We start from the raw sequence: 9,414 nt of genomic DNA, 5'->3' as shown, positions 1-9,414 counted from the left end.
CAATCTAAACACCCCAGGCAAAGTTGCCCAGCCAGAGAGGCTACCTGTTTTAAATGTAAGAAATGGGGACATTTTAGTAAAGTGTGTAAGGGTAATCCTGTACCCGATGTCTTCTCTGCTGCCGCCTATCGTTTTACTCTAGACCAGACCATACCGTGTTCCTTGTCAAAATCTATGATGGACATTAAGATTAATGGTCGTCCTACTGGGTGTTTGATAGACTGTGGCAGTACTGAAAGTTTTATACACCCCAACCTTGTTAACTCCTGTTCATTGAAGGTGTATCCTACTCGAAGTGAAATTGTGATGGCGTCCAAATCCCTTACTTCGGAGGTAACTGGATATTGTAAAGTCACATTGACCGTTAAGGATACGGAGTATAAGGATTTTAAACTCCTCATATTACCTCAGTTGTGTGTGAACTTAATATTAGGCTTGGACTTCCAGTGTCAGCATGAGAGCGTTACTCTTAAGTATGGTGGATCCCAGCCTCCGCTCACAGTCTGCGGCCTTTCTACTTTAAACGTAAGTCCGCCTTCTTTGTTTGCGAACCTTGCTCCTAATTGTAGACCTATAGCGACTAAAAGTCGACGGTATAGTTCAGAAGATAAAACATTTATAAAAGAGGAAGTGGAAAGGCTTCAACGGGAGGGAATCATCGAACACAGTAGTAGCCCGTGGCGTGCCCAGGTGGTGGTGGTTAAAACTAATGAGAAGAAAAGACTTGTGGTCGATTATAGCCAGACTATAAACTTGTATACCCAATTAGACGCCTATCCTTTGCCTCGTATTTCTGAGATGGTGAACCAGATAGCTCAGTACCGCGTGTTCTCCACCATTGATTTAAAGTCTGCCTACCATCAACTCCCCATCAAAATAGAAGACCGACCTTATACGGCCTTCGAAGCTAATGGGCGCCTGTTCCAATTCCTTCGGGTGCCCTTTGGAGTGACGAATGGGGTATCCGTCTTCCAACGGGAGATGGATCGTATGGTGGATGAATACGCGTTGGAAGCAACATTCCCGTACCTGGACAATGTTACCATCTGTGGGCGTGACCAACGGGAGCATGATCAAAATCTCGCGAAGTTCCTAGAGACTGCAAAGAGATTAAACCTGACCTACAACGAAAACAAGTGTACCTTCAATACTACACGTTTGTGTATTCTTGGTTGCGTTGTGGAGAATGGGGTAATCGGGCCAGACCCTGAAAGATTACGCCCACTTAAGGAATTACCTTTACCTCACACTGTAAAAGCCTTAAGAAGGTGTCTGGGATTCTTTTCGTACTATGCCCAGTGGGTGGCTAGCTACTCAGATAAAGTCCGACCTCTTATTAAGTCGACGTCTTTTCCGCTATCGGCGGAAGCTCAGGAGGCTTTCCTTAATATCAAACGGGACATTGAGAAGGCAGTGGTATGTGCCGTGGATGAGAAGATCCCATTTCAAGTGAAAAGTGATGCATCTGATTTTGCGTTGGCAGCAACTCTTAACCAAGCTGGTAGACCAGTAGCTTTCTTCTCTCGTACATTGCAAGGCCCAGAAGTTCGACATTCTTCAGTGGAAAAGAGGCACAGGCAATTATTGAAGCAGTCAGGTATTGGAGACATTATCTCGCTGGCCAACGTTTTACGCTCATTACTGACCAGCGATCTGTGGCCTTTATGTTCAACACTAAGCAGAGAGGCAAGATCAAAAATGATAAGATTTTAAGATGGCGAATAGAACTGTCAACATATGACTATGATATTCAGTACAGGCCTGGAGTATTTAATGAGCCATCGGATGCTTTGTCACGAGGAGTATGTGCTAGTCTAGGTACAGGTAAGCTTCAAAGTCTCCACGACGCACTCTGCCACCCTGGGGTTACCAGAATGAACCACTTCATTAAGTCCCACAATCTACCCTGCTCTATTGAGGAGGTCCAGACAATGACCAGAACCTATCGTGTTTGTGCTGAATGCAAACCCCGCTTCTATAAGCCGTCCGAGCCAGCTCATCTTATTAAAGCAACTCGACCATTTGAGCGTTTGAGTCTCGATTTTAAAGGTCCCCTTCCATCGAGCGACCGTAATGTCTATTTTCTTATTATAGACGAGTACTCTCGGTTCCCTTTTGTTATCCCCTGTCCGGATGTGACCAGTGCTGTTGTAATTAAATGCCTCTGCCAACTGTTTTCCTTGTTCGGCATGCCTAACTATATACATAGTGATAGGGGTTCTTCCTTTATGAGCGAAGAATTACGACAGTTTTTGCTATCGAAGGGGATTGCAACGAGTAGAACTACCAGCTATAACCCTCGTCGTAATGGGCAGGTCGAGAAAGAAAATGCGACAGTGTGGAAGGCTATCGTACTGTCTCTGAAGTCACGAGGCCTGCCGACCTCTCGCTGGCAGGATGTCCTGCCAGACGTGCTGCATTCCATAAGGTCTCTTTTGTGTACAGCGACGAATGCCACCCCTCATGAAAGGATGTTTAGTTTTCCAAGAAAAGCTACTAATGGAGTATCGTTACCCACATGGTTGACGACCACGGGCCCTGTGTTGTTGCGCAGACATGTGAGAGGCCACAAGACTGATCCACTGGTGGAGGAAGTACAACTCCTCCATGCTAATCCCCAGTATGCGTATATTCAATATTCGGATGGGCGAGAGGATACGGTCTCTATTAAAGATCTTGCACCTGCTGGAGCTCGAAAAGAGTTCGACTCTGAGAGTAGAGTTTTCAATCGTGGTATTGGACCTTCAGAGACACAAACCCTCAGTGTGGAAAATACTGATGATTCTGGGAATTCGAATGAACCGGAGTTAGTACTCCGGGAGGAGCCTCAGCAAGAGTTACGTCGTTCCCAGAGGATTATCAGACCTCCTGACAGACTGAATCTATAGCAGGGGGTGAGTGTGATGAAATAACTGTGTTCTGATATTTGTACTTGTACTTGTAATGTCTGGAATGTTCCACTAGGGAGAACCACTAATGCTCCTCCCTGGCCCCGCCCCTCTTCTGGTATGTTCTACCAAGGGCTCGGTCGATGATGGACTCTGTTAACTCTGCCATGATTCTTATTTAATAAAAGGCTTCAGTCTTAAGCTTTAACTTCGGATTCGGGCAGTTATTTGGCACATCAGAGTGACCACTGCATATTCCTTGTGAAGACAAATGCTCATCTCCATAGTGAAGATAATATGATGTGTGACCACTATCATGCTGAAATGGAAGACTACGGACAGATCCAGCCGCCAAAGACTGGGCATCCATGAAGCACTATGGGCCACCAGCAGCAGAATTATTTTTCCGAACAATCTGTAGCATCGTGGCCTAACACATCCCCCCCTCCTTGACCACCATGAAGCCAGGAAACCAAACCTGGTACAATATGGAGTGTAGAAGGATGTGTTTGGAATAGCACCAGGGATACGTTAAAATGAGGTACCAACCTGGTGAAGCTACTACTTGGCTACCAATAGCAGCAGGCTAGACAGAGCTAAGCAATCCCACAACTAACAAATCAGAACAAAGCTCTGTAGCCCTACCACATCCAGTTGAGAATGATGGTGGACAAACAGGCAACTATCAGGAGACAGAAGCTCCATGAACATCCCCATCCTGGAGCACAACACGTGAGTCACAGAATTACAGAGAATCTAGAGTACAGAAATAGACCATACGTCCCAAGTGCTCTATGTTGCTGTTTATACTCCACCCAAACCTCCTCCCACTCTAATTACCTCTTCCCACCACCCCCCATATCCCTCTCCCTCTATCCCCACCCTCCCCCCATATCTCTCTATCCCCACCCTTCCCCCATATCCCTCTATCCCCACCCCTTTCCCCATATCCCTCTATCCCCACCCCTTTATCCCTCTGTTCCCACCTTTATCCCTCTAATCCCCCTCCCCATATCCCTCTATTCCCCCCATCTCATATCCCTCTATTCACCCCTCCCCCCTTTATCCCTCTATTCCCCCCCTCCCCCCTTTATCCCCCCCCTTTATCCCTCTATCCCCCCCTTCCCCCCCATATCCCTCTATCCCCACCCTTCCCCCCATATCCCCACCCTTCCCCCCCATATCCCCACCCTTCCCCCCCATATCCCTCTATCCCCACCCTTCCCCCCCATATCCCTCTATCCCCACCCTTCCCCCCCATATCCCTCTATCCCCACCCTTCCCCCCCATATCCCTCTATCCCCACCCTTCCCCCCCATATCCCTCTATCCCCACCCTTCCCCCCCCATATCCCTCTATCCCCACCCTTCCCCCCCATATCCCCACCCTTCCCCCCCATATCCCTCTATCCCCACCCTTCCCCCCCATATCCCTCTATCCCCACCCTTCCCCCCATATCCCTCTATCCCCACCCTTCCCCCCCATATCCCTCTATCCCCACCCTTCCCCCCCATATCCCTCTATCCCCACCCTTCCCCCCCATATCCCTCTATCCCCACCCTTCCCCCCCATATCCCTCTATCCCCACCCTTCCCCCCCATATCCCTCTATCCCCACCCTTCCCCCCATATCCCTCTATCCCCACCCTTCCCCCCCATATCCCTCTATCCCCACCCTTCCCCCCCATATCCCTCTATCCCCACCCTTCCCCCCCATATCCCTCTATCCCCACCCTTCCCCCCCATATCCCTCTATCCCCACCCTTCCCCCCCATATCCCTCTATCCCCACCCTTCCCCCCCATATCCCTCTATCCCCACCCTTCCCCCCCATATCCCTCTATCCCCACCCTTCCCCCCCATATCCCTCTATCCCCACCCTTCCCCCCATATCCCTCTATCCCCACCCTTCCCCCCATATCCCTCTATTCCCACCCTCCACGGCCTCACCTCTCCCTATCTCTGTAACAATGTTTCCACCAAATCTTTTTTGGGTGCGTGGCCCATCAAGGGTCTGTGTGGCCCATTCAAATTATCGCACATGTGCGGTTTTTGCCATTTAAAGGCGGAGAAGCGGCCTGTGCGGGACCTCCAGTCAGCCGTGTGGCCATACAGCTTAACAAGAACATTGCTTTGTAACCTCCTCCAGCCCTACAATCTTCTGAGATCTCTGCACTCCTCCAATTCTGGCCCCTTGCACATCCCAATGCTGAGTGAATAATCCAAGAGTGGCCCTGGGAATATTGAACATTGACTCCAGACCCCATGAAGTCTCATGGCTTCAGGTCAAGCACGGGCAAGGAAACCTCCTGCTGATTACTACCTACCGCCCTCCCTCAGCTGATTAATTAATACTTCTCCATGTTGAACACCACTTGGAAGAAGTACTGAGGGTAGCAAGGGCACAGAAGGTACTCTGGGTGGGGGACTTCAATGTCCATCACCAAGTGTGGCTCGGCAGCACCACTACTGACCGAGCCCCGAGGGACATAGCTACCAGATGGGCCTGCGGCTGATGGTGAGAGAACCAACACGAGGGAAAAACTGACTTGACCTCGTCCTCACCAATCTACCCATTGCAGATGCATCTATCCATGACAGTATTGGTAGCAGTGACCACCGCACAGTCCTTGTGGAGACGAAGTCCCATCGACACAGAGGACACCCTCCATCATGTGTGGAACTACCACCATGTTAAATGGGATAGATTCAGAACAGATCTAGCAGCTCAAAACTGGGCATCCATGAGGCGCTGTGGACCATCAGCAGCAGCAGATTTGTATTCCACCACAATCTGTAACCTCATGGCCCAGCATGTCCCTCACTCTACCATTACCATCAAGCCACGTTCAATGAGGAGTGTAGAAGAGCCTGCCAGGAGCAGCACTAGGCATACCTGAAAATGAGGTGCCAACCTGGTGAAGCTACAACACAGGACTATATGCATGCTAAACAGCAGAAGCAGCATGCTGTAAACAGAGCTAAGTGATCCCGCAATCAACGGATCAGATCAAAGCTCTGCAGTCCTGCCATATCTAGTCGTGAATGGTGGTGGACAATTAAGCAACTAGCGGGAGGAGGAGGCGGCTCCATGAACAAGCACCATCCTCAACGATGGCGGAGCCAAGCACATGAGTGTAAAAGAGAAGGCTGAAGCGTTTGCAAACATCTTCAGCTAGAAGTGCCAAGTGAATGATCCCTCTTGGGCTCCTCCTGAGGTCCCCACCATCACAGATGCCAGTCTTCAGCCAATTTGATTAACTCCAAGTGGTATCAAGAAATGGTTGAGGGCACTGAATACATCAAAGGCTATGGGCCCCGATAACATCCTGACTATAGTGTTGAAGACTTGTGCTCCAGAGCTAGCTATGCCTCTAGCCATTCTGTTCCAGTACAGCTACAACACTGGTATCTACCCAACAAAGTGGAAAATTGCCCAGGCATGTTTTGTTCACAAAAAGCAGGACAAATCGAATCCGGCCAATTACCGCACCTATTCTCAATCGTAAGCAAAGTGATAGAAGGTGTTGTCGACAGTGCTATCAAGCAGCACTTATTCATCAATAACCTGCTCACTGATGCTCAGTTTGGCTTCTGCCAGGACCACTCAGCTCCAGACCTCAATAACAGCCTTGGTCCAAACATGGACAAAAGAGCTGAATTCCAGAGGTGAGGTGAGAGTAACTGCCCTTGACATCAAGGCAGCATTTGACTGAGTGTGGCACCAAGGAGCCCTAGTAAAATTGAAGTCATTGAAGTCAGTGAGGATCAGGGGGAAAACTCTCCACTGGCTGGAGTCATACCTAGCACAAAGGAAGATGGTTGTGGTTGTTGGAGGCCAATCGTCTCAGCCCCAGGACATTGTTGCATGACTTCCTCAGGGCAGTGTCCTAGGCCCAACCATCTTCAGCTGCTTCATCAATGACCTTCCCTCTAACATAAGGTCAGAAGTGGGGATGTTCGCTGATGAGTGCAGTGTTCAGTTCCATGCATAATTCCTCAGACTAGGCCTATATTCTCGAGTTTAGAAGAATGAGAGGTGATTTCATTGAAACATACAAAATTCTTACAAGGCTTGACAGGGTAGATGCAGGGAGGATGTTTTCCCCTGGCTGGGGAGTCTAGAACCAGGGGTCGGCCATTTAGGACTGAGATGAGGAGAAATTTCTTCACTCAGATGATGGTGAATCTTTGGAATTCTCTATCCCAGAGCGCTGTGGAGGCTCAGTCGTTGAGTATATTCAAGACAGAGATCGATAGATTTTTGAATATTAAGGGAATCAAGGGATATGGGGATAGTGCAGGAAAGTGGAGATAAGGAAGATTAGCCATTATTGAATGGCGGAGCAGGCTCGAAGGGCCAAATGGCCTACTCCTGCTCCTATTTCTTACGTTCTTATAATGAAGCAGTCCATGCCCGCATGTAGCAAGACCTGGACAACATCCAGGCTTGGGTTGATAAGTGGCAAGTAACATTTATGCCACCCAAGTGCCCAGCAATGACTAATGTCGAATCCCCCACTATCAACATCCTGGGGGGTTACCATTGATCAGAAATGTAACTCGACCAGCCACATAAATACTCAAGGTCTAAGGCTAGGTATTCTGCGGTGAGTGACTCACCACCTGACTCCCCAAAGCCTTTCCACCATTTACAAGGCACAAGTCAGAAATGTGATGGAATACTCTCCACTTGGATGAGTACAGCTCCAACAATACTCAAGAAGCTCAACACCATCCAGGACAACAACACTGTGGGAGTACCTACATCACATGGACTGCAGCAGTACACCACCACCTGCTCAAGCACAATTAGGGATCGACAATAAATGCTAGCCTTGTCAGTGATGCCCATATCCCGTGAATGAATACATTTAAAAAAAATGCAAGTTGTTGTTGGTGATTGGAGTCACCTATAGGCCAGACCAGGTAAGAACAGCAGATTCCCTTCCCTGAAGGATATTAGAACCAGTTGGGTTTTTACAACAATCCGACGGCCTCATGGTTATAAATTACCAGATTTATTGCATTCAAGTTTCCATGGTGGGATTTGAATACTGGGTTGCTTGACCAGACCCACGAGGCTGCTGCAGCTGCTCAAGGGAAGAGGTGGGGTGTCCTGTGGTTCACACCCCAGCCAGGGGCAGAGTGACCCACACATATTTCAGCTCGGTGGCGGGTAAATTGGCAAGGACGGTGCAGTGATTTGACCACAGGAACTGTGCAGACCACTCGATGCCAGCAGGAAATCCTGGCATCCCCTGCCGCACAGTACATGGAACTGTTACTGGGAGCGAGGCACCAGTCTCTGGGGTGACCTGAGGCAGGCGGGTTTTCACCAGCCCGTGTAGTCCCCCGAGTGTTTAGCGCAATACGCACAGTCCTTGCAAACAATCGCTGGACTCATACGTGCGCTGCTAAAGAGACAGTTCTAGGCCTTTACTTGGTTGCCTGAATGGAATTTTGTTAATTTATAACATTTCTTATAATGTTAAATGCCGCATTTTTGACTCACATTTAACAGCAGACAGAAAGTAGGCTAGGGCCTTGGTAATTTGAAGCACTGTTAGCTACCCAGAGATGTGCGTATATGTTTTTGTAACTGTGAAACAGTAGAAAGAGTGGGGGATGGGGAGGGGTGGGAGGTCAGTTAGTTGCAAACTAGATTGCATAAATCAGCAAACTTGGTTTTCATTCAATGTTCTGGCTTAACGACACAATGAGTAACCTGGTTATTTCTAAGGATGGGATCAATTTGGAGCCTTGGGGATTGATAGCTCAGCGAACCAAACCCCAAGCAGAGTTAAGGGAAGGGTCACAGCACTCGCTGTCCCTTTGTCTATCCCTCTCCCTTCCTCGCTATCTCTCTGTCTGATATCAGACTGGATGTGCAACCCTGACAGAAAAGTCAGGGCAGTTAGCTTTCGCCTGAAACCTCAGTAGAGTTGTGCGTCTGTTATTTATAGAACGAGGAGTGAAATTGACGGATCTCACTGTGAAAACTATTTTCTGTTTGTTCGAGTGTTTTAAATATAAGTTTTCTAATCAAGCTTCACCTCACTGAAGATTTTCAGTCTGCCTTCTGTAAAAGGTGGAGAACACATGGTGGTACGTGGAGACTACAGAAGCTGGTATACCAGCTAGTGATCAATATTATAATCCCCTGGTCACACTAATGGGCAGTAGAAGGCACACTCCAGATCATGCAATGACGCAAGGTCCGCTGATGGGAGCAACCGGTGACAAGGAACCCGCAAGAATATCAAACGGAGAACACCAACATTTAGAATAGGCACCAAAAGTGCCTCAATGCATGGCGTCACCAAACCATGACAGCAACAAATAGATGAGCAGGCTCATGGTTATGGTACTGGACTAGCACGCCAGAGGTCATTAGTTCAAATCACACCACGGCGAGTTGTAATTTTATGGGCTGCATTCAATACAGCTCCCAGACTGTGCAAGAACTCAACTAGTTCACTAATGTTGTTCAGGAAAGGGAACCGGCCATTCTTACCCAGTCTTGTC

Source organism: Somniosus microcephalus, chromosome 18 (genome assembly GCF_052327205.1).
Source record: "Somniosus microcephalus isolate GS21.2 chromosome 18, FLI_Smic_1.0, whole genome shotgun sequence".
In the NCBI taxonomy this organism is placed as follows: domain Eukaryota; kingdom Metazoa; phylum Chordata; class Chondrichthyes; order Squaliformes; family Somniosidae; genus Somniosus; species Somniosus microcephalus.
This window is presented reverse-complemented; position numbering follows the sequence as displayed.